The following is a 27,942-nucleotide window of genomic DNA, read 5'->3' on the forward strand; positions in this document are numbered from 1 at the left end:
AAGAACTGTCGTCCTCCAGTTGTGCCATGTTGATTAGATGGAAGATAGAGAACGTGGCCCTCTTAACCTCTGTTGAGAGCTGCGAAGAAGACCTTATAACCAACCCAGTAAAAGTTCTAAAAAAGATCAGAGAACTCGATTGGATAACAACACTAGAAACCACCAACAAAAACAAACTAACAACACACCTTCCACAGAACGTAAAAAAACTGATAGTTCTTCAGAACTACATCAACTTATTTCCGAGCAGAATGGCATGCAATCTCTTCATGAGAATTCAACTGAACCTCCTAGAAATGAAAGAAACACTGGCCATTAGAGGCTTAGCGGCCACAAACACCTGTAGCCTCTGCAACCCTTCCTCAGCCAAAGAAACAATTTGCCACCTACTTTTGGAATGCCCAGCATTATGAAACACCCGTACCAAATATCTACATGGTACTTTATCAAATTTTACTCTTATGGATGAAGAAGTTTGTTGGCAAATCTGATAGGAGGGGACAGAACATCATGGCTGCTGGACACGGTAAACATTATGCAATACATAGTTATATAGTTGTTTCCAGCAATACCCGTGATGCTGCAGCCCTAATGGACTGGTAGCTCTCTCCTTTTCTTTTCTTTTTCCGGACACAGAAGCAGCTGACAGAGATAATTTTTAGAGCTCATAAGCTACAGTTTTACTAAAAGAGACATAAGGATTTTTCTTTGAAAAATGAATAGTCTTACTACTTCTCTTCGTCTACTTTTGTAAAAATCTTTTTCTGCTGAAGTACCAAACCAAGTATGTGTGTATTGTCACAGACCTTTTTATACAAAGAGCACCAAAACTGTAGATATAATGTACAAAATAGAAGACAATGAGGAATCCCAATGGTTCCAATAAGCTCTTTATTTTATAGCAGAAAACAAATACGAAAATACTAACCCATAAATATTTTGCACATACTACACTAATAACTTGGAAATGGTCCCACTGCCAAAACCACTCCAACATCTTAATTTGTATGAGAGCATTGTAATCCAAACAGTGCAACCATTTCAATTGATAATATGCCGTCAACCAAAACAGCCATGTTGCCTCCTTCTGAATTACTGAAAGGCATGTGTGGCAAAGTAGGTGATTTGCCATTAGCTCTTAAAGAAAATGTAGACACTCTGGTAATGCAACAGCCAATAGATCAATCTTTGATCATCTCAGTGAATGGTGTACCTATAAAAGAAAAATAAATAAATGTGGCAGCAAGTAGTAGACTTAAACTAAGTTAAAGAAGACCTGCAATATCTCAAAGAGAACAATGAATACTACAAAAAAATAAACATTGAAGAAAACCTGAAAGAAACCACTGAAATAATTTGGGATTCTTCATCAACTGGCCAATTTGAACTTCTAGATCTTATTTAAAGCCTCCAATATTTTACACCAGTATACAATTCACTCACTGCACTCCAAAGACACCATAGACAATGCACTAGAAACATATCAAATGTGGCAAGCCAAAGGATCTCCAATCAGCATATGGGAAAAAGTGCAGAAGTGTAGAAGCACAAGCCTTTCCTCTACTCTTTCCTACTGAAAAAGGTGGAAGGTACGATAAAAGATGCACACAAATAACAATATCACAATACCGCTCTTTGCGAATGTATTCTGAAGACCCCAGATTCAGACAAAACATTGAATACACTTTCCACCTCCTCTTTGAAAGTGAACTAGCAACTCTATGCTACACACACACATTGAAAACAAGTTCCAGTTTTCTAAACATGTCTGTTATGCAGCTACTTCAAAAGGTGCAAGAGAAAGATTAATTTTCACAGTCAAGTATTAGAAATCTATTGGCAAATATTTGTTGTACAAATGAATACTGGTTCGAACGTCACGCAGATGTACGGTGGATGCTACACAACCTTGGGCCGCCCACATGGTTTGTCAGTTTAAGTTGTGCAGAGTATGCATGGGAAAACTTGCACGATTATCTCCGCAGAGCAAATGAAAACAAAGCAAGGATACACATGAAAACACCAGGAGTATTCTGCTCTCTTGTCCCTGTAAATGTGTCAAGGTACTTCCATCATCGCTTTATTGCCTTGTAATAAAACAATTCCTTCCCTTGGAGAAGTGGAAGACTTATTTTGGAGAAAAGAATATCAAGCCGAGGAGCATTACACATCCACATGGTTTTGTTGATTAAAGATGCTCCTAAATTTGGTCAGGACAGTGATGCCACGGTTTTGGAGTTCATTCACAAATAGGTCACTTGCGAAATCCCTTCAGAAAGCACACATAGTGACCTACATGCATACATTTTGTGGTTTCAAAGACACAAGTGTGGCAAGTATTGTCGGCGCGAATATAAAAACAAAGGCAAATACTATACCAAATGCTGCTTTGGTTTCCCTAGACAAGTTTCAGTACAAAGACCAATAAACAGCTTCATGTCTTCTGTTAGACACAGTGTGGAAGGCAAATCGCCTAAGAACACATACTGCATAAAAGAACCGGCCATCAAAGTACATCAATGATTACAATGCAATCATTGCCCTCCCTTGGATTGCAAACATAGATGTGCAGTACATTGCAGACATTTCCACTGTAGTTGCACAATATGTCACAGTTTACTTAACCAAAGCTGAGAAAACAGAGCTGAAATATCTCTGGGATGACATATCATCTGACAAAACATTGTCACAAAAATTATACAGCTGTGGCATAAAAATGCTCTCTCATAGAGAATGAGGCTGCTATGAAGAAGCAGACTGTTTAACCAGCACAGCATTGTATGGGAAATCGGATCATATAATCTGGCTAATCCTTGGTCATGCTGCATCCATAAAAAGAGTTCTCAAATCGTACCAAGAGATAGAAACAATAGCCAATAGGCCAGGACATTCTGAACAACAATTTATTCGAAACATACTACCGAAACAGGAGTACTGCTTTGGAAACCATGTATCTAAATCACATAGCCCAAAACTTGTCAAACAAATATAATATTAAAACAGATTAGAAAAAATGTAAGTACAAAGTTGTGAGGGCAGCATGGTCAAGCTCACCAAATGCAGCCCGATTAATTATATGAAGCTATTATTTAAAACTCCTCAACATAGAGAACTTTACTATGTGTCCCTACTGCAACTTTTTAAACCATGGAGAAAAGAAGAAGATTTATTGGACAACCATGCAAGTGAAAGCACTATAACAGATATAAACATTAAATAGTACAAAACATGATGGACAGTGAATGCCAAAAAGATGAAGAACTACTTAGAAGCACAACTAAATGTAGACACTCCTGAGAGCAGTCAACCTTCTCTTACATGAAGCCAATAACCACTTTGTTAGCCACTCATAGTAAATGAGGCAGAATTAGCCATGACTCAAGTAGAAAACACCATGTGTCAGTATGAGCAATCTGAAGAAAACTTTACTGAAATCACAACTGAATGATGAACAGCATAGAATTTTCCCAGAAGTAACTAAATAAATTGAACATGGTGTGCAGCACAAATATAAAACTTGTACCTGTCAAAACTATAAACCTGTACTCCTGTACGTAAGTGGTCTAGCTGGTTCAGGCAAAACATTAACAGCAAGTTCCTCCAACAATTGATAAACAACAAGCTTTCAGCTGTTGTAACTGCCCCCACAGATTTAGCTGCCTACAAAACATAGGTGGTGTGATTTTACACCGATCGCTACTCCTTCCAGTAGAACACCAAAACAAATTAGACTACTACAAACTTTCAGCAGAAGCTGCAATAGAGCTATGTAAAGTTTTGAAACAGATGTGAATGCTCCTAATAGATGAGGTGAGCATGGTCTCCAACTTAATGTTGGCTTTGATTCACCTCAGATTGCAAGAGCTACTCAAAACAGACTACGAAGACCTCTTTGGAAGAAAACATGTGATTGTTTTCGGAGATCTCCTTCAATTAACACCAGTCAACTGACAGTACCTATGTTTCAACAAGCCACAGCATTACTAAATAGCTTAGAAAACTCTATCTCCAACACAACTGGTTTGGGGAAAATGTTGACATTGTGTTTAAACTGTAGAGTAATGCTAGCGTAACCTTGATGTGGAACAAGGTTTAGTTAATGTATCACTTGGTACCGTTGTTGGCTTCCAGGCATACCCACGTGACAACAGCATTCAGTTTGTCAACATCCACTTTGACAAACTTTCAGAAGTTAAAAGGATAAGATGTTCAACAGCCTGATTCCATCTTTTCAAAGACATATATGTATGCAGAGAAAAGTTTTCTCTGTCTCTAGCATACGCAGTCACTATTCATAAATCGCAAGTTCTAACCCTAGATCAAGCATTGACATAGGCATCGAGGTCTGTAAAGAAGACATGAGTTACGCAGCACTGGCATGCCTACATATACTTGAAGTACTGTTTCTTGTCAATTTTGATGCAAGCAAAGTCAAGGCTGACATTCCTTGCATCGTAGAGTACAACAGACTACGTGCACTCTACACACCCCATCTCAAATGGTAACCTGTTCCTCAAAAAGGCAAACTTGGTAAAAGAAAAGTAGTTCAAACACATCTGATACGTGATCTCCAAACAGTAACACAACAGACATTGAAAACAGCTGTTTCTCCATAAATTACCAAAACCACAGAAGGAAGTGCTGAAAAGGCAAATGCATACCCAACTGAACAAATAAAGAGAAGTTCCTATTAAAAACAAAAAAAAAACATGTGGACTTCCATCAAATGACTTTTCCTACACAACTGGTTTAAATTGCTATGCAAATGTAGCAATCAATGTTCTATTCCAATTGCAAACAGTTGTTGAAAACATTTACTTAAACGATGCAGACCAGTTGTGTTTGCTAATGCTACACCTTCATAGAAATGCAACAAACAATTCTGCCAACACTTACAGTGTCTCAGGAATAAGGCGGGAATGTGAAATTCATCATAAACACACAAGAATATCCACAGGAATTTCTAATGTACTTACTACAAGCACTGGAAAGCAAACACATACCTATAAATGAAATCTTCCAGATTTCATACATATGGAAACATACATGCACTCTCTACATCCATGTGGGGAAGGAACAAGTCCCTAACAAGCAGTTTCTGAATGTATCTATACCTAACGTTGAATCAATTCCATTTCAACAGCTGGTACAAAATGAAAATCAATGGCATATTATGTACTACTTGCAATTCAGACAATCGTTCTACCTTACAGATGCAGTCACATAGCCAATACGTAATAGTAATGCTTTTACGATACAATGCAGATGGTGTCAAAATCAACTGCAAGCTTACTAGCTTCACACACTGGCAAGTATCACTTGGCAAGAAAACCTTGACAACAGCAGCCATACTATACCACACGGGCGCCACAACCACTGCAGGTCATTACAGGTGGTTCGAATACAATGATATTTCCATTACTCTGAAGCAGAGATTACCAGCAAATCTTTCAAATGCCCACTTAAGATTCTTGAAACCAAAATGTACTCACTGATCTACAAAAGTAGCATAGCCTACTGTCCAATACCCACCAACAGATATGTAATTGCAAAATAAAAATAACCACCTGCCCTGGAAAACTGGAACAATTTAGCAAACACCAACTGGCCCATGAAGACATCAGTTGCGCTGCTATACAGTTTTTTCCACAATGACCCAATGATTATAGTCACAGAAACAACTGTGCAAAAGACACACTAATATTGTTTCCCACATAGAGCTTAAAAAACAAGTAGGGAGAATGAGGGTCTACAAACTGTCCTCAATGACCTGTGAAACGGCAAACTGGTAGAATCAGACAACAGCTGTCTAACAATGCCCATACCACTGCAATAAATACGCAACTGCATTAAACTACACCCATTCTACTGCAAAGGCGCTTCACAATAGTGAAAAATGTAAATCCACCAACAAGAATGAACGTGCTTGAAGACATACCCTGCAAAACTGAGAAGCTGCAAACAGTTAGAATACGCCAACTGGTATCTAACTGCAATCATAACACTACAAAATGACTTCCCTTTACTACACAAATTAAAATCCAGCACCAAAAATGCACTTTCTTCTGAGGAAACCCTTCAACACGTATTAAGTATTAACAACCAGAATACACCAACTGGTATCTTACTGCACCCACATTGCTTCCAGTGGTCAAACTGCCAAAATCAACCATCAGCAATCAAAGTGTTACAAACATACCGTCAACAACTTTCAAACTACCAACAGTTAGAATATGCCAACAGGTATCTAACTGCCTCACACAATACTGTAATATTAGTTCTCAATAGTACAGAACTTAGAGAACACCAACAGCAATAAACGCATAAACAAATACTGCTAAAAAGAAGAAACACGTAAACAGTTAGAATACCCCAACTGGTATCTAACTGCAACCATAGTACCACCAGTTACAAAAGGAAAATCATACACCATTTCAATTCCTCCTACTGCAACAGTGCTTATAACAGGAATACCACATATATATGCACCTTAAACATTCCTGTAAATAGTGCACACGTCAATGAAACAGAGTGTGCCACATAACAACAAATGAATGTAGAATGTTATGTTTAAATCTTGCATGGATTTTTTTGTTTCCACAGACCCATGATTATGGAAAGAAACAAAGGAACTGAGCACATTGCAAGTATACTTGTTCACAGCATAGTACTTGCGAAGTACTAATTATGAAGGTGAACAAATTAAATACATGTCTACAACGGAATTCAATACAACATTGTGAAGTACCTACCCTAAAATGCAATGTTTCCTTTTATCACAGACAATCAAACAAAGATTTCTCCTGCATTTCCACACATTGCCACAATATTGTAATCTGCTATTGCCAATTTAACAGTATTCTACGTGGTGTTCAAAAAAGGCATACAGTGCCTTGCACAATATATTCAGTGAGTATACAATTATTGGTGTCATGCTTCTCTGTAATGAGCAAATTACATTGTATACACATATTTGTGCAATACATATGCCAGTATGACATTCTTTAGTGCATATCTGTATTATGCTGTGGTGGTTGTGGCCAGTCTGCCTACTGACCACAACCCACACACATAGGCCAGCCACCTAAGCTCCTGTCCCCTTCTGTACACATACTATTGCAGTACTTGCAAGCAATCAGCAGACTCTTGGGTGCAAAAAGCCAGCCGCCTGAGGACCTGTGCATTTCTCTACACATACCTAGGCAGTCCAATAAGCCAGCTGCACACACCCGGTCCCAATCTCTACACATACTATTACACTACTTGCAACAAGAGGGCATACTCTTCAGTGCATGGAATTGTGCCATGCACCCAAGCATATAGTAGCTGAAAACAATCACCACAGCATAATACAGCCATGCACTCATCAAGGCACACTGGCCAAAATCCACACTCATAAGCCAGCCAACTAAGGCCTCTCCACTTCTGTGCACATACTATTGCAGTACTTCAACCAGTCAGCAAACTCTTGAGTGCAATACGCCAGCCACCTTCGGCCCTGTGCATTTCTCTACACATACTATTACAGTACTTCAACCAGTGGGAAGACTCTTGGGTGTATGGCCTTAAGCCATGCAGCCAAGACTCCAGGAGCTTGCCACATCCACCACAGTATAATACAGCCTACACAAACATCCTCATATCATATGCATTCCACTCCACTAACCTAATGAAGTCTGCCTGCATTCACCAGATAAACTGCGCGCCTGACAGTTCACATACTATTACATTACTCGCACCCACTGAACAGACTCTCATACACCCAAGAACCTCAGTGAGGTCCAATAAGACTGTACACACAATATTACAGTACTTCCAACCAGTGGACAGACTCTTGGGTGCATGGCCTTCAGCAATGCACCCAAGACTTTACTCACTGCCCGCAACCAATACAGCATAATACAGTGAACTATCCAAGAATCTGGCCCAGTGTCCACAACTCACACACAAAAGGCATCCACCTAAGGCCCTGTCCACTTCAGTTCACATACTATTACAATACTTGCACCCACTGAAAAGACTATCACACACTATCACACACCCACGAATCTCAGGGCATTCTAATAAGCCACCTGCCACACTCCCTGTCCCCTTCTGGACACATACTATTACACTAGTTGCAGCCAGTGGGCCTCTGGCCGTGCTCAAAAGACTCTAGTAGCTGGCGACAATTACCACAGCATAATACAGCCATGCACCCAAGAATCTACTCAGTGGCCACAACCCTCAGGGCAGTCCAATAAACCAGCTTCCACACACCCTGTCCACTTCTGTACATATGCTATTACACTGCTTTCAGCCAGTGGGCAGACTCTTGGGTGCATGACCTCCAGCCATGCACCCAAGAGTCTAGTAGCTGGTCACAATCATCACAGCATAAACCAGCCTACACAAACATCCTCATATAATCTACATTCCACTCCCCTACCCTAATGAAGCCTGCCTGCTGTCACCACTTAAGCTGCTCAACTGAGGACCTACCTGCGAACTGCCGCGGTGTCCGCAAACACCGCAGACACTGCAGACACAACACGGTCTTCTTCCAGCAAACCAAATACATCATATGAACCATATTTCACTCTCCCACCCTTTCCAGCCCCTCTTCACAACACCAAAAGCTCCAAAACATGTTTTCCAGCTAACTACAAATAACTTAGTTTAGGTGATGTAAAGGTGATGGCTTAGTGCAACACAAGTCTTGACATTTTTCATGTGGTGGAAGCTATGCAAACTTTACTATGAGTACCCATGTTGCACAGCCCACGAGAACACTGATTACACAGCAGAATATCATAGCCACCAACATGTTGTCCAAATTGATTCCTCCAGATCACCAACCCTCCACAACACCTGTGGAAGCTGGAGGGGAGAAAACACATTACTTCATCTCAAGTTATCCTCTATTGAAGCCTTCAACAGACTCATTGCCTGGCTCACATTGATCCAGTCCTGAGTGTTCAATGCATAGCTCAACCCCTCCAAGGACACATGCCAACTGCTGGAACACAGAGCAATGTGACATCCAGCTTTGGCTCTCTGCTATGAGCCTCAAGGACTTCACAACCCAGCTGAACACATGTGCCAAGTCCATTGGGTTCTACAGTTACAGGCACATCTCCTTCATGGAGCACATTGCAAGAAAGACAGAAATGTTTTGGTGCTAAATTACCCTCCTGCAAAAAATGATGCCCTTCATCCTGTCAAACAACTTAAAATCTACTGTCCATGCCTTGGTCCACTCCCACCTGGAAAATTAGAATTCCTTTCCGGAAGGCCTTCCTGGCACCCCTGAGATGTGTCTCACATGCTGCAGCATGACTCATCGAAGGACGCCACAGATTTGACCACATCACCCCGACCTGCATCAAACTGCACTGGCTAATGTTACAAGCACATATAGCCTTTTATTTCTGATGCATCCTCTACAAGGCCATCACCACCAAGGCTTCAAGATACATTATCTCCTGAGGCATACGATCCACCAGAAGCAAGGATATGTGCAGACGTGGCCATCGCAGGAAGGAAAGTACCAGAAGACAGGTCTTCTTTGTTTTCACCGCCAAACTGTGCAACCTCCTCCCATTCAACACCAGACTCACCCCCTTGCTTTTACGTTTCAGGAAGGTTTTTAAGACCCTTATCTTCAAGGAATGACTCCCCCCTTACACCTATATTCACACACACACTCCACTCCCCACCCACCCACATTGATTCTGGGTGATCTGCTCCTATTGTTTCCTCCCCATGACTGCTTGCAGATTTCCTGCCCCCTCCCTATCCATTGTTCACTCCCTACTACCTGCTCTCTTGTATTGTTCCTTTGAGATCTGCTTCCCTCTTTGTTACTTCCCTCTATGACTTGTAAAGTGTTCTGTTGCCTCCCAACGCTATGTCCATACTCAATTAATACAATACTACTACTACTACTGATGATAATAATAATAATAATAATAATAATAATAATAATAATAATAATAATAATAATAATAATAATAATACTAATATCACAGATGACATCATGTACTAACCTTAGTACAATTATTTTGTATTGATAGTATCTTTATGGGCATGTACATTACATTGCATGCATTTTTACTATTGAAATACGAACATTTAAATGTATAATGTCCCTGACTGACTTGTTGGTTTGACATTTCTACTTTCACTTTTGTCATCCTTCAAAGACTATTTATAGATGTTCTATATAATACCAATTTTAGATTGTGCTGTTTCTGTCACAATTCGAATAGTGTTTCTGCATTGGATTTTGCCATGTATTGCAGGTGGCCCCAGCCGCAGCAACGCACTCAATGTACCACAGGCATATTTGCCTACTGCTATGTATAACTGTCCTGATGGATTACCAAACAAAATTGCGACAATGCTGCGTATGCCTGCTCAGTGACTTTTTTTTAGATTATAATTGTGCTAGTCCTACTAGGGTTGAATTATTTGTCTAATTATGTATCGCCCTGCCTTAATCACTTTTGTATTTTCCTGCTGCTTAGCTTCTGCTATTCACTGGGTACCTGGTCTGATATTCACTGACCACCTATTCCCTTATTACCCAACCTGCAAAATGTCAGACCCGTTTTGATCAGCAGTGAGTCGTAGTTTAAAAATATGTTGCTTTTTGCAGGTGTGTATTTATGTGTTTTTATTGGAATTATTAAGCAGAACCCAAGCTGGTAATCAATTGAGCACTGTACAGAGCGGGCTCACGCAGAGGATAACAAGTAAGTATGTGTGGTAGTTTGGGAACTGAGATGTGTAAGGGAAACAGGGGAGATGAGGGCCGCCAGAGGTGGGAAATTAGAGTTGAATGGAGCGATCAATGATTGGTGAGATGCTCCATGAAGAATAGTTTCTTCAGGTCCTTCCTTATCTGCATTGGTAACATGTTCCAGTGGAAGTATGTGTAGCATGCACAATATGTGTTTCTTGTTGTTTCCACACACATTTCTTGTTTCCAGCCTGTGATGTTATGGCTTGTTGTGGTGCACTGACCTTCATGGATGGTTTGTTTCTCCATCAGGTTGAGTTATGCTTATGACTGCTATGTAGTTGATGTGGACTGTCATAAACAGGATGAATGATTTAAACAGTAGCCAATGCAGCTCGTTCAGGGTGCGGTTGATGTGGCTGGATTTTCTAAGTCCCGAGATGAGCGATTCTGCCGTGTGGCTTTCTGAGGGATCAGGTGGCATGTGGCACTCCTGGAATCAGGCCACCACTGTACAGATGGAAGATGTACAGAGCTTAGGCAACTGTTCAGAAACTCAGGAAGGAATGAAAGGCTTGACTTTGTTAGAGAGTGCCAACTTGCACCATATTGCTTGGGTCGTCATGTTGATGTGTGTTGAAGGAGATGTCATTGACAATTTTTAACTGATGCATTTTACATTGGGTGCAAGATGAAGTTTGAATATGTCATACTTCATGCCTGTCTCTTTGAAACTTGAGGAGAACCATCTTGGGTTCTGGAAGCACCTCAAGACCTTCCTCTTTGCTTCCGATTTCTTTACCCATCTCCCTTGCTGATCCCCTGGACGAATCTGTGATTTCCTAGGAGATTTAAATCAGACTTTGACAGATTGACCTTTCTGTAGTGGCTTGACATCACAGCTTGACTAAGGGACAGAGAGTACTTGAGTGAATTTATATTGTTGATAAATGTAAGTAAAGCTGTGTGTCATCTGGGTGTTTGTGTTTTTCTGTGTCAATGTTGGCGAGGAGTTCCTCAAGAGGTTTCAGGAAGAGCTTGAAGATGAGATGGGGCAGGATTTAACCCTGTGGTACTCTGCAGGTTTCTGGGTGATGTTGGGATAGGTTATGGTTCATCTGAAACTGTTGCTTTCCGTTGCAGAAGTAGGTTCAGTTGAATCTCAATGCGTGTGGTGTGGACATTGATGTGGGCTTCACGATCAAAGGTATTTAAAGCAGCAGAAACATCAAGTCGGATGAGTAAGCAGGGTTCTCATATATCCAGGATTTGTAGAGTAACATCAATTACATGACAGGTGGCATTGACTGAGGTCCATCATGTCTGGAAACCAGATTGGTGGTCATATACAATATTGTGCCAAATGATCCTTTCATGAAACTTTATAGGGGCAGTCTTTTCAATAACTTTCCTAAAGAAGGGTAGACACATGATCTGGTGATAGTTGATTAGGTAAACCCGGGACAAGTGACATTGTCTTAGTGCCCTGACTTTGTGGCCAAGATGGTGAAGTTCCCTATGATTACATTCATATGGAAATGGGATGACTTGTTTGACATTGGTAGGCCCCAGTGGTAGAGAGGTGTGGGGTGGAGCAGGAAGGTTTTGTCTCAGTAGTCTGTACAGTCCAATGGTCGAGCGAAAAATGGCAGAATAAGGGTAATGCATCTGTTGTAGGTCGTTTTGGTGATGAGATGGTACTAGCCTATTTACTTGCAGGCCCATTTGGTCGAGGCGCATTTGCTGGAGTTTGTTTTGCACATTTCACTACAAACGTAAATAGGAGGTTAGGTTTAGGTATCTAGGTGTGGGGTGTGAGGGGAGTTGCGGGAAGTGTATACCAAAAAAAAGAAATTCGAGCAAATGGGCCTCGAACACATTTTCTTGGGCAAACATTGTAGAACCAATGATATGCTTGATTAACATGATGCCCAACAATACAAATAGTATTTCTCTGGTCTTCTTGGTGGCATGGCTCCCGGACAGGTCGAGCTTTGCAAGGAAGATGTCATTTGTTAAGTTGGTGCCTGCTGCTGTAATGTAGTCTACCATTTTGTTAAGAAAGTCCTTGTTGTTTTGGGGTTGGTGATAGTTCAGGTGGAACGCTGTCTGAGCACAGGCAAGCAGTAGATGGCAAGTGATATGTTCCATAGCTACAGATGTAGTGGGCTCTCAGAGTCCATGTTCATAAGGTTATATGGATAATAGGGTGCAGCTTTTTTTCATAGAGTTTTTTGCCAGAAATATTCAGATGTAAAAACTAATGAAAAAATATGGGGGTGGGTGGGTAAGGGGACACAAGGGGTAGAGGGGAATACGTTCTAGATAACAGGGAAGGCTGGGCTTGGGGAGACCACCCCCAAATAAAACTTTTCAATTCGTTTTTTTCAGCCAAATGTTTTCTCCAAGAAACTCTGCGGAAAGAAAACCTGGCAGTCTAACCATATAGAACCAATGATCGAGACCACACTGACGTTGTTTGTTTAGTGGCCCTTGTGTTCAAAGCTGTAGATTGTGGAGATGAGAACATTCAGGATGTGTGTGGAGGTGGGCGTAAACCATCTCTCTGTGATAAAACATGTCTTTAGGTTGTGATTGACGAAGTGGTCAGCAATGTCTGATGAATGCAGTACTGTGGAGTGAGCATTGATGTGCATGAGAGTGTGTTTTGAGGTGGAGTGTGTTTGGTGGTCAGTGGGATTTGTAGAAGGTTCTGTGGGCTGGAGGTACTAGGAAGATGGATGCAGACATAGGTGGACACTTTGTACCAAATGGCAATTGCATGCAGGGGACCACCAATGCATACACTTACATGTTGCTGGGCCCCTGCATCCAATTTCTGTCACTCTGAAAGCAGAGTGCAAAAGTACAGAGTAATGCACGGTGGAATCGCTGTTAGTCTTTTCTCTCGCTTTGAGAGGAATCCAACGCTAGCTGCAAATTACGCTTTTTTAAATAAGCATTGCTTTATTATGTATTTGAATTACATCTGCCTGGTCATCACCAGGTGCTAATTTGAGATACATTCCATTGGGATCCATTCATTTTAATCCGGCATGAAAATCTCAGGTCGGTGCAAAATATGTGTTTTGATGAGACAGAGGAGGAAAGCAAAGCGGAGATGTAGCTCCAATTTTCTTCCTGCTAGGCCTCAGGATGGCAAAAACTGAGCTGAAGGGGAAAATAATAGAGTTAAAGCAATTTCACGCTTTCATTTCCTGCTCCTCTTACTTTAAGTTGACCCCCTTACTGTTTAACTGTGTGGGGGAGTTTGGAGAATGGAAGAGGTGAGATGGGTGTGATGTCCATGCTTCTGGTTTATCTGTGTTGCTTCCAGCAAGGGTTCAGACCTTTCGAGGCCATAGAAGGAGAGAACTGTAATTACCATTGACTTTATTGCCCTTTTGTTTGGATTCTCAGGCGAATGACACCATGGCATTTAAGAGTTTGGAAAGCAAATAAAGGAGCAGGGGACCAAAAAAGAAACTCAAAAAGAGTTGCATAACATAGTGATTACCAGGTGGTCGAGGCAGAGGTCACGTCACCTAGAATCACGTGCACCAGGTGACCAATAGCTCACTATTGTGTAATTGGCTGGCCTGGAATGAGTGCACAAATTAGTTTACTGTGCATGTTGTCACAGTGTCTAGTTTTATGTTGACCAGGTTATATATTATTGAAATATTTACTCTAATGAACTAATGCATTAATTCAAGTCATAAATGCCAGTTTTCTGGTCCTTGTGTTTTCGCGTGGATTCTTAATGACCCGATGATTCAGATGTGGTGTTCCGAGAATAGTGGCCATTGAGTTTCAATATTCTGCAGGAGGAGTTTCAGATAAATATCAAAATATTCTAATGTATCTGATTGATACTTCTTGATACTTATTTTCTTTGATTGGTTCAGCCTCTTATATTTGATTGGTAATCAAATGCAATTTACAAAGGAAGTGGCAAGACATTGACTAAACCCAGCATTTTCTTCTGGGAGGATGTTTGCTCTCTAATTGCTAATTTCTCAATCATTATATACATTAACAATGCATAATTGGTTGGTGTCCTTTTGTCAAATCGACTAAAATTAGCATTCTCTTTGGGTTATTATTGCAACTCTCCAAAATGTACAATCTGTATGTTTGCATTTGCCAATTAATTTGACTCTAATGAAACAATATTCATGATTTACATTCCACGAGTCAAGTCATAATTTAAGAAAATCATTTCTAACTGCTATAGGTTGCAGACCTATTGCTGCTGAGCTGTCATAAGGATTCTATAAATAGAACAAACGTATAAGAAGGGACTGAAATCGATATTTCATCAGCAAGATCAAGTTAATTATGTAAATGCTACATCTAGGCATTTATTTAAGATGTGAATCCAATGATGATCTATCGACCTATCTATCTATCGATCTATCTATCTATCTATCTATCTATCTATCTATCTATCTATCTATCTAGCTACATATATATCTATATATTAAGCTATGTGTCTGTCTATCTATATTCCTGTGTCCAATATACCTTTGATAGATTGACAATTTTGTTTCCCTAAACCTGATTAATGTGTTTTGCGATGTTTCTGCAAAAATAGTGCAACATGGCAATACCATTACCGCACGTGGTATGCATGCAGTAACCTTACGGAGCTGCTTGATTCAAAGCCATATAGACCCAAAAGTAATTCCTCATTTTGGATTTCTATTGGACTCCAGGGGATTTTTTATTACCAAATGTGGCACTTGCTGCTCCTATATGGCATTAACGGACACAACACAAAATCACGCAGAGTGAGAGTGTTTAAAGTCTGAAATACGTAGTTAGGCATAGTGGAAACAATTCCAGTACTTAAAAAAATACTGGTTGTTTTACAACTACCACCAAACTCAAATTATGCTCTTTGTAGTTATCCCACTTTGCAAAAAAACAGGGGAAGTGAGAGAGTATCATGTGAGGCACTCACAGTTGGCCATAGTGGTAAAACATCTGGTATTAAAAATGCCAGTGCTTTATCACAGCCGCCAAACTCATAATGATCCCCTACGTCTTGATCTCTCGGTATCTATGTCTGCCTGCCTTGCTGTTTTTCTATCTATCTTGCTGTCTGCCTGCTTGCCTCCAGCCAGTCAGCATATCTGTCTACTAATCTATCTATCTATCTATCTATCTATCTATCTATCTATCTATCTATCTATCTATCTATCTATCTATCTATCTATCTATCTATCTATTGTAGGGGAGGAGTGGTCCAAAAGACCCTCCTTGCCTGCATCCCCTCCCCAGGTGAGGGCCATGGCTCATTGGGCATCCCCTCAGACCACCTGGGCCCAGGTGGTGGAGGGTTCACCTGCTGAAGACATTGCCCACACGTATTGAATTTAGCTAGGCCCAGAAACCATTTTGTCTATCAAAGATGGTGTGAGCTCAGCGCACTGTAGCGCGGCCCCCACCCTTGGAGAGGTTCAATTATCCCTGTCGCCGCAGCACCCTGGCAGATCCGCTGTGAGCCCGTTCCCATGAACAAGACGGACATGAACTAGCATAAGATACTAACACTGTAACATTTCACCGTCCATAGTGTATCACTGCTCCCAGAGTGACCCGGTCAGCGAGGCCTGGGTGATGGGAAGATCTGTAGAATGGTCATCCGATGAAAGCAGAAAAATACCCAAATACGAATGTCAAAAAACTACTTTTAATACGTGTATCCTTTCCATAAAACTACTTCTACTAAAGAAACCTGTAAAATTGTATAATTATTGTAAGGAACGCATGTTTACATGACACCAGCAATGAAGGACCCACACCCCGCAGGGGTGTGCAAATGATAAAAGCATTCCGGGGGATTATTCTTTATATGTATCATTGAAAGCCGTACACAAGAAAACGAATGTAACCATACAAAGGGCTCATGTAAAGGATGTGCGAGAATTCACTCGTCACGCGTGTACGTCTAAGCCCCTTATATTCCACCACCGTCACATACGGTAGCGGGTCATTTTCTATGTATTCCTCCAACCTCAATACTACCTCACTTACTGCAAATGTATATGCATATAACTAAATACTGTAATTGTTAAAACATAGTGTACGAATAAGGTGCTCAGACTGGATATAATCGAGGCACCTCCAGCAAAGTGAAATGTATGTTTTGAAGTGATTCAAACAAATATTATAAAATGTTGTAATGATTGTGATGTTTTCACCTCTATAAGCCAGCAACACACGAGGAAGATACCTTTGTGAATATGTGCAAGGCCATTTCCCCTCCCACCCTGCGAAGACTGCCAAACATGAAAGCAGAGGCCCGCGCCGCGCTGCTCCACCTCCCCCAACCAAACTGGAGCCGCTTCAAAGATTTGTAGCCCCCTCTGCAGCACCCAAGGCTACGGCCCGCCACCTGCATTATTTACAGTACAGCAGTAAACCTCTGCCTGAACACACACTTCCAAAGGCGCCCCCTCGCAAACCCCACAACCCACCCGATCATCTTAGACTTATGGGCCTGTGCAATCAGGACACCCAACACTGTGGCAACACACAGCGGTACATTTATAACCACATCTAACAAGACAGGGAGGCATGTACCGCCCGTCCCATGCCCTGAAGCTTAGCCCCTCAACCTATGGCCCCGGTCAACAGGACACTGGTAACTTTGCCCTGACAAATGACCATCAGACCCCTCACAAGGTGCATTCCTCCTGTGTTGCATTAACCTGTAGAATAACCTATTGGAAGATTTACTAAAGAAGATAATATTGCAATGACTGAATGACTGCGGTGTGCATGGCCTAGGGCAAATAAGTCAGGAAAAGACATTCATCTCTGACACTGGCCGCGAGGGCACAACGACACCGCCCGGATGAACTCAGCCAACCTGCCAGGCCCAGCCCAACCCACGAGGCTGACCAGTGACGTTTTCCAGCCAAAGCCAACCGCATCGCAGCAGCACCTATAGTTAGTCATCGCCACCCAATCCCATCGAACTTGTGCCCCCTATAGTATGTAGGTTCTTATGACGTTTTTTGTAAATATATACGCCTGTCTTTGCTATTGTCGGACAGAGCGCTCTCGGAGTTTGCAGAGTTCTTTGCATGCCCTATTCTGATTGATAAACTCCCATTTAAGCTCCCCCGCACTCTGTCTTGGCTTTATTCCCGATTTGGGAGAGTCCTTCATTGTCTCTCATTGCGGAGAGGATCGTGCTGGCTGGGGACGCATGCCTTCACTATCTGTCTATCTATCTATCTATCTATCTATCTATCTATCTATCTATCTATCTATCTATCTATCTATCTATCTATCTTCTGTCTATCTCTATTCATCTACATTGTGTCTCTCACGTTGTTGTCTTACATCGATATTTGAAGAGTCTGTTTTAATATATCTTTGTATCTGTATCTATATCCCCCATCTGTATCTGTATCTATATCCCCCATCATTCTTCCTCGTCTACCTCGTAGTCCGACCGGCCCTTTAACCTAACGTGTTCAGTGTTTTATTGCAGTGGAACTTGTCACAAGCTAATTTTTGTCTTCGAAAGACAAGAGCAAAAATACATTGCATCCAAGCCCCGAAATGCTGGCCTTGGCAGACAGTAAATAAAGGTGTAAACCTCCACATATTTCATGTGCTGACCACCTGAAAAAGAGACGTAATAGGTGGCATTTTAGATGGGCCTCAGTCGATAATATATATATTTTATAAATAACTTGTCGGGAATTGAAAAGATATGGCAAGGATATGCAGAAGAGTAGTTCTCTGACTCCATTTGTGGGAAATTCCGAGGACTCCATTTCAAATTCCAGTGGAGCTGAACGTGAATCTACGCCTGAATTTCAATGCATTCTTCTAGCAAAACACGGACTCGATTGTCAGCCAGCTCAATCATTGACATTTACCTGTGCAGTATTATTCTTCACAAAACCTTGATCAGTTTCTATTTTTTTTATTTGTCTTTCAATTCATCACATCACCCCTCTCTCACTTGGACCAGAAGAGAAGGTACAACTGTATCCCACTACTATGATATTATAGAGGCCTGCAGGCCTGATTCACAGGAGTTCTTTATAATGGTGCAATCCCATTGGAAAACGTTCTGTGAATCAGGTCTAATTCACAGTATCGTTTTATAATGGCAAACCCCGATTGGAAAACGCTTTGTGAATAAGATCCTAATGTGCAAATCAATGGAAGATAAAACATCGGCAGGAGGAGATAAATCGTGTCATAATTGCAGATGATGGAAGCTGTTGCTGCAAGGAAATGTGCAGGTCAGAAATGACTCCTAATGAATGGTTTTTCAAAATGTAGTAAAGCATTTCTAGGCTGATTTACTGCTTTCAAATCCACCAAACCACCCACATAAAGTGGGCACAGAGATCATTGTTGGCTTTAATCCCAGAGGAACAGGTAAAGACTTCACATAGATATACTGATCACAGAAAATACATGGGGGGGGGATCCTTCTGCAATACCCTCAAAAAGTGTCCGGTACTATAAATGATAACTTGTTCCCAGGCAAGTAGTTTGCAGACCCTCAAGCGCTGCTGAGGCGGATTTTTGGGGAATCATACATTTGCCAAGTGTGATTTATAGATTGATATTATCCTATAAGAGAAATAACTGAGTGAATGTGGACTATGAAACTGATTTGTGCCTGATTCATGGAATTATTTGCACGACTGCCAACAAACACCCTGATTCAAGGAACAGTACAAACTTCCTGATTCATCGAACAGTGCAAGTAGTCTTTTTGCTGTGCAAAGTCACTTTGCACCAGTGAAAAGTCACTTTGCACTGTGCAAAAGATTCCATGATTTAGGCACTTAATGTAAAATGTGCTATTAAATTGCATTGATTCCTATAGACAGCCATTTTCTCCTAAGGATGTCATTTTTTGTTCAATGGAATGCATCAATGTCAATGGGCTGGAATTTTTCAGTACACAAGCTTTGCTGCCCAGGTGTTGGGATGGAAATGATTATATCCCACCACCCAAGGCATTTTTAGGTGAGGCAAATCCCAGATGAAGTGATGTAGTGTACAAGGGGGGAGAAAAACGCACCTTACAAACCCAATATAGAAGAAATGTAGCGCTGAAAGTAGGTGCACGGCACTAGAAAGCAGATAGAATTAAAACTCTTTTTATAATAGCCCAAAAAGCGCAGGCTTGTACAATCGCTCTGCACCCGCCAAGCTCATGAACCCAGCTCATTAAGAATCTGAGCAGCCAGTTCTCACAGATGTTCACTTCCCCCTTGTTCCTCCAATGTTACAAACATTTAGTATCTTTCAAAGGAAGGCGCCCGCAAGAGCACAAGACAACCCCAGGCGCCGCAGCATGTCCGTCCATCTCCACTAAACTGCCAAAGAGCCTCCAACCCTCACCCAGTGAACCCAAACCTAGAACCACACGAATGCCTTGACCCACACACCTATGCATTCCCTGATAGGTGAGCGACCCATCTGTCTCAACACAAATCACGTCTCCATAAAATATCTAAGCATGCACAACTGTTTTTCGTCCAGAATAAAATACAGCCTTTGTGACACAAGGTATAGGAAGGGATGGATTAAATATCAAACCCAGGGTGGAGACCTTGAGTGTCGGAAGTGCAGTGTCAATGAAGCCCTGAATTCTGTGATTTACTTTTTGAAACCACATTTTATTCTTCTTTTGACATACCGACAGAAATGTACAGCCTTGAGAACGACACCAAGTGTTGAAACATATGTCAGCTGACTATATGGATATTAACCCAGCAAGCATAACTTAATGAACATTTGCGATCGTTTCTTATTGTATTCAAGAAAGCATATTTATTATTGGCGGAATGTGGGTTACCAGCACAACACTTTCAGTTTTAACATTTAATTTTGAGAGGTTAGGGTAATGCCTCTCAGTGTTGGGGATGCAGCTAGCCAATGTAACAAATCCAAGGGCCATAGTGCACCTACAAGACGGTGATACAAAACACAGCCCAAACTACTTAACAATTACATGCTGCATGCTTTGTCTGATTTAGAGGATGCATCCATTTCTAGTAGCATCCTCTTTGAGATAGAGTTGTTAGCAACTTTTCTATTTACCACTGGGATTCTAAACAAGCAGTGGCAAAACCAACAGTTTTTGTTTTGTGTAGACAAGTGATCTAAATTTTGCAACCACTACCCGGCCACATAATGGCAACAGTTGCCAAATATTGCTAGTAGCTGGACATAGCATGTCAGTGCCTGGCAAATGCCCATCTAGTTTCTTACAAGAGCCTAAACTGTTGGTTTTGCTGATGCGTGCTTTAGTAGTAATTCAGTGCAAGGAACATATGCAAGGACACAGATCTTGCTTATAAATGAAAGGGCTAACCGGACACTTGGTAAAGGTAGTTTTCTGCCTGCTGAGGAGTAAAGGGCACTGCTGTTTTCTGCTGGCATTGAAGCGATTGAACTGCTGCATACCTGGGAGGAAGCCTCTCTCCCGCTCCAGCTCGCATCAGTCTGCCGGGAGAACATCAGCAGTTGAAGCGAGTGAGGACCAGCTCTCCTAAACCAACTGATTGACAAGCGTCACGTGATCCATCCGAGACACGCCTACAGGAAGAGCTGCATAAAAGCAGCACTGCGCCGCCCTCGCGGCGTGAAGCCCGCTGAGGAGTAAAGGGCAATGCTGTATTCTGCTGTTTGCGGCTGGATGCGGGAAACACTACATCGCAAGCTCACACACGGTAAGCAGTGTGAGTAAAGTACTGCGGGGTACGAGGGAGACTGGGACATTGAGCCCTGTGCTCACGGATTTAGCAGAGGAGAAGGGGCGGGGCGCGGTAGCCTACCCGGCTGGAGGGCAGAAGCACATTTCCTCGGCAGTGACCACAGCGGATCAGCTTCAACGTGCAATCAATCCAGAAGGCAAGAGCGATATAGAGACTCGCGGCTCCAATATTTTGGGACCCGACCCTAGTGAATCTCAGACAAAAAAAACAGCAACTCAGAAATGTGTGATCCGCTCTTTAAAGGACCCGCTTTAAACCAAGTTAAAATGGGCCCCACAAAAACGATCAGCACGAACAGTGAGTGCCAAAACATCTATACTCTTGACCCAGCACATGAGCAAACTGACTCTAATAAACAACTTAGTGCCTAGCGAAAAGATCGGGGAAGCCACTTTGAGCATTTCATGGGCTGGTGCTTCAAAGGGAGGACAATTAACCCAATTGAACGGGGGAGAACAAAATCAAATATCCCTGAAAGGAGAAAAAAAGCAAAAACATTTACCTACTCGCCAAGGAGAGGACCAGTCCCCTACACCAACGAGGGACGAACCAACGAGAGAGCCGGGAAAAGATACATGGGCCGGGGCCAATTGTGAGGGACAAGACATCAAACTTCCAAGCCCCTTAAGCCCTCCCAAGCAATAGGAGTTAGATCCTCTTACAGATAACCTAGGGCAACGGGGAGACGAGCAGCCGATAGAAGTCAGCGTCAGCAGTGATAAACAGCAACACAGAACCAAATCCTCATCTGATCTTGTATTCAAGAAAGCATATTTATTATTGGTGGAATGTGGGTTACCAGCACAACATTTTCAGTTTTAACATTTAATTTTGAGAGGTTAGGGTAATGCCTCTCAGTGTTGGGGATGCAGCTAGCCAATGTAACAAATCCAAGGGCCATTGTGCCCCTACAAGACGGTGATACCCTACACAGCCCAAACTACTTAACAATTACATGCTGCATGCTTTGTCTGATTTAGAGGATGCATCCATTTCTAGTAGCATCCTCTTTGAGATAGAGTTGTTAGCAACTTTTCTATGTACCACTGGGATTCTACACAAGCAATGGCAAAACCAACAGTTTTGGTTTTGTGTAGACAAGTGATTTATATTTTGCAAGCACTACCCGGCCACATAATGGCAACAGTTGCCAAATATTGCTAGTAGCTGGACATAGCATGTCAGTGCCTGGCAAATGCCCATCTACTTTCTTACAAGAGCCTAAACTGTTGGTTTTGCTGATGCGTGCTTTAGTAGTAATTCAGTGCAAGGAACATATGCAAGGACACAGATCTTGCTTATAAATGAAAGGGCTAACCGGACACTTGGTAATGGTAGTTTTCTGCCCGCTGAGGAGTAAAGGGCACTGCTGTTTTCTGCTGGCATTGAAGTGATTTAACTGCTGCATACCTGGGAGGAAGCCTCTGGCCCGCTCCAACTCGCATCAGTCTGCCGAGAGACCGTCAGCAGTTGAAGCGAGCGTGGACCCACTCTCCCAAACCAACTGATTGACAAGCGGCATGTGATCCATCCGAGTCACGTCTACAGGAAATGCTGCATAAAAGCAACACTGCACCGCCTTCGTGGCGTGAAGCCCGCTGAGGAGTAAAGTGCACTGCTGTATTCTGCTGTTTGCGGGTGGATGCGGGAAACACTACATCGCAAGCTCCCACATGGTAAGCAGTGTGATTAAAGTACTCCGGGGTACGAGGGAGTCTGGGACATCGAGCCCTGTGCTCACGGATGTAGCGGAGGAGAAGGGGTGGGGCGTGGCAGCCTACCTGGCTGGAGGGGAGAAGCTCATTTCCTCGGCAGTGACCGCAGAGGTTCAGCTTCAATGTGCAATCCAGAAGGCAAGAGCGATATAGAGACTCGTGGCTCCAATATTTTGGGACCCAACCCTAGTGAATCTCAGACAAAAAAAAACAGCAACTCAGAAATGTGTGCTCTGCTATTTAAAGGACCCGCTTTAAACCAAGTTAAAATGGGCCCCACAAAAACGATCAGCATGAACAGTGAGTGCCAAAACATCTCTACACTTGACCCAGCACGCGAGGACAATTTAGAGCCTAACGAGAAGATCTGGGAAGGCACTTTGAGCATTTCATGGGCTGGTGCTTCAAAGGGAGGACAAGAAGCCCAGTTTATAACCCAATTGAAAAGGGGAGAACAAAATCAAATACCCCTGAAAGGAGAAAAAAAGCAAAAACATTTACCTACTCGCCAAGGAGAGGACCAGTCCCCTACACCAACGAGGGACGAACCAACGAGCGAGCTGGGAAAAGATACATGGGCCTCCCAAGCAACAGGAGTTAGATCCTCTTACAGATAACCTAGGGCAACGGGGAGATGAGCAGCCGATAGAAGTCGGCGTCAGCAACACAGAACCGAATCCTCATCTGAGTGCGGCCAGCTGCCGGTGACTTTAGACGAAGCATTGTGCTTGCCCGTAGCTACGAAGGAGGTCACAGTGGAAATCCACTACACCGCCTACCAAGACTGCTCATACAAGGCAAGCCAAGGACCGGTTGAACCTGGGAACGATGGAGGCATTGAAAAAGGAGCATGACAGGACGAGACCTTGGAGGACTGGGATCTCGTGTTCGACCATCCTTGCATCGACGTCGCACAACAATCAACTTACAAAGAGCCGAGTAAAAAGTTACAGGAGCCAACTTTGATACCAAAGAAGGTAGGAAACCACGAGGTTACCAATAAAGGGATCAACACGAACACTACCTATGGCCAAATACAAGAAGCAGACTGGGAAGACCTAGATACAACTCCCAACCATCAGATAAGCATGGAAAAGGACAATGGAAGGTTGAATAAAGGTATTAATAATAAACAAGCTTCTAAACCAAGTAAAAACTTAGTGGTCAAAGCTGTTAAAAATAAATCTAAGGAAAGAGAAAGGATTAACAACCACAACATATAAAACTGTATTGCCAAACTTGGCCAAGGTGGAATCCATGAACACACTTTTTGGCCTAATCAATTCAATTAAGCCCCAAAACCTAGATGAAATCTCGGATACAGAGTTATTAGCACATCCCAAATTGGTGACTGGGATAGAGACTCGTCCAAAGGCAGAGGGAAAAGCACAACATTAGTGCACACACCACCAAGCCCTTCGCAAAACCAATTAGATGGCACTTTAATAATTCCAGGACTCAACCTAACACAGCATCCGGGATCCAAAAACACCAGTCAGGCACAGAGTACAGCGACCCCCCCAAACAAAAACCAACATGGAGAAACTTACAAACCTGCAATTAATAAGCCCAAACAACTTGAATTCAAAATGTAAAGAGATGGAAGTAGGAACAAGACCAACAACAAGACCGGAGAATATGGTCGGGAGCAATAGAATGATCCCCGGGGACTACACTTCCGCAAAAGCTACTCAAACTACATGGCCTCCATTGAAAGGACCACCGCAACTAAATCTGCAAGCTACAGGGACAGGGCTATATTTTAGCCAAAGACCCAAACACAATAAATACAACCAAACCCCCTTCAATACATCAAGAGTCACAGAACAAGAAACAAACGGGAGAAACCGGTACACAGACTAGCCAAGAGGTGATACAGGACCTGCCAAAACTGGAACCAGATAACCCTCCAAAAACGATGACTGAGAAAAACACCAAAAAAAAGGAAACAGAAAAACCAAGCATTTTTACATTTGGAATATTTAGTCACCAGAAGTCCATCTTAGACAAACAGTTTACCCCCACTAACAGGAAAACTATTAGGTAAGCTAAAAAAACAACAAAGAAAAAAGAGGTAAAAGAAATAGATAAGAGGTTGATGCAGATAAAAACAACTAACAACTGCAGTCAACCAGCAGATGACATAATAAACTCATCATATGACACGACAGAGTGGAGTATTTACACAGTAGATGAAGTAGACTCAGATTACAACCCAACCCCTAGATACAAATGAAAAGCAGTTACCTTAAATAGAACTGACCAGGGGTTGGAGCAGAGGAAGAAGATCTGCATCAGGGAACAGGAATCGATCTTACAACCACAGGGACAACTGAAAAACAGAGATCCGAATGATAAGCATGACATAAGGGACAATTACGAAGGAAGCAGAGTGACTGGCAACCCCGACCGGAGGGAAACAGGTGTCGAAAGAACACCTATCAAATATCAGCAGAACACTGCGCCAGTACCCTCTGAAAAAAAAGTCAGGAACGCCATAACTAGAGGATCTCCACTGAGATGTCGAAGATTATTAAAAGACAAAACGCCAGTACTATCACCAAGAAGGAAGGAATATAGTAAGAGGGCAGCCCCAAAAAGAAAAAAACTGGAATGTAAACATCGAGGAAATGACAATTAACCTTGAACAGGAGAACCATCATAAACATTTTTGCCCAGATACCAAAAGTACGGGACATTCAGAGCCATGACTTATGGATAGTCGAGCCATGCGAAATGGGGAGGAAGGACAGATCCTATCTACACATTGCAAGTCATTTGAGAACTACTACTGAAGGGAGTGGAACAACTCAAAATCTTAGGATACGCCATGACCAAAATTGACCAACTTACAGAAGTACAAAAAGACCAAGAGAAGCGCAAGCCAAAAGACCTAGTGAGAACTACCAGAGTCGCGAATCTCTATGAGGGATAAAAAAAAGGATAAGGCCAGGCAAAGCAAGCGAAAAGACAACAAGAAATTGGGGCAGAGAAGAGGCGGCATCAATGCAAGATCACAGTCCCCACCTAGAAGGTGAAATCTCAGAACCTCAAAAAAATATGCATCATCGGAATCTGAGGAAGAAAACACGAGACCAGAACAAAATGATGAACGACAAACAGGGGGGGCTTTTAAGAATGACAATACTAAACAGGATCGACCAGCTGTAAACAACAAAGGCAAGCATGAGACATTGGCTAGTCAAAAGAACATCAGCAAAAGTACACCCACCAAGTGGACTTGGAAATCCTCCATTCCACGCTTAAACAAGGAGAACTAGCAATCAGACAAGAAGGCGCAATCAGTATGTATTACCTCCAGACAAAAAATATCAGAACAGAAGACAATTCGGAAAAAAACTTTGGACATGGTCTCCTGGAACACCAGAGGCTTCGCTCACCTAACGACAAAGAGTGACGTAAAAATAGGCAGATGAGACATAATGGGCCTTCAGGAGACATGGCTTTTAAAGAAACCAGAATTGGATGGATACTCGACCTTTAGCACCCCAGGAAAAAAAAAGGACTGATTGGAAGACCCATGGCTGGCATATTCATAGCAATACGCTCTGGTAGTGGCTTGAAAGTGCTGGAACAGCTTCAAACAAAATACTTATTCCAACTTTTTCTACTCTTTTGGAAGCACCTGGAGGCCTACTCTAGCGTGGAGATCGAAGAAAAGATTCTATTGATGAACACGTATTGGAATCCTGAAGTTATTACCAATAATGTTTATATAGACTCTCTGAACAATATCTTAAACGAAGCAAGCATACACCATTGGCATAACTACACAATAATAACACGAGATTTCAACGCCATTTGCCCTGGGATTTGGAACCAAAGACCACAACTAAGTAATTTGGCCCCCAATTTTGGAGAGAGGCAGGTGTTTGGAAAAAATACTAGTGGCAAGAGACCTCCATAACCTACATTGGCTGAGAACTAAAATAAACCTGGACACACCGACATGGCAAAGAGGTGATCAAACGGGTACAACTGACCACATGTTTGTATCAAAGGAACTGTTAGTCTGATGATAAAATTCACAATGGAGAAAACTAATCACAGCGACCACAATTTATCAGATGCAAGCTGGACTATCAGAAACCTAAGCACTGGCATATGTACAACCTTGAAGTGAACGTGAGGGGCAACCCCCTCAAGCTCACAGAGAACTCCATTAAAAAGCTCACAAGAAATGACACCGTAATGTGTAATAAAAATACGAACAGAGGGGACATAGAAGAAGGTATCTTGAATTACATTCCGCTCCTACAGCAATTTATAATAAAGGGCAAGAACACATCTTCGCAGCCTGACCATCAACACACCTACAATCGCGAAGTAGTTGTGAGGAGAAGAACCTTGAGAAAATTAAAAAGAATGTCAACAATATCTGGTTTGCCTGAGAACAAGATGCAATGGTATACAGCCCGAAAGGAATACAAGTACTGGATTCGACAAAAAAGAGCCTACCTATACCAAATGGACACCAAAAACATGTTGAAAACGTTATGTAGGTGAAAATCAAAATACTTTTGGTCCCTTATAAATGGAGCAAGTGCCACCAGGAACGTACTCCATAACAGCGTAAGTGAAACCAGGTGGATATCTCACTTCACAAAACTGTATGGGCCAATCTACAACGCAAATTGCAAGAATACATGTGGGACTATCCTCCGCAGTGGGGTATCCCACGCAGTGAAGAAGAGATCCTGCTAAAAATCAA

The sequence above is a fragment of the Ambystoma mexicanum genome, chromosome 2p (genome assembly GCF_040938575.1).
Source record: "Ambystoma mexicanum isolate Mex_15411 chromosome 2p, UKY_AmexF1_1, whole genome shotgun sequence".
In the NCBI taxonomy this organism is placed as follows: Eukaryota; Metazoa; Chordata; class Amphibia; order Caudata; family Ambystomatidae; genus Ambystoma; species Ambystoma mexicanum.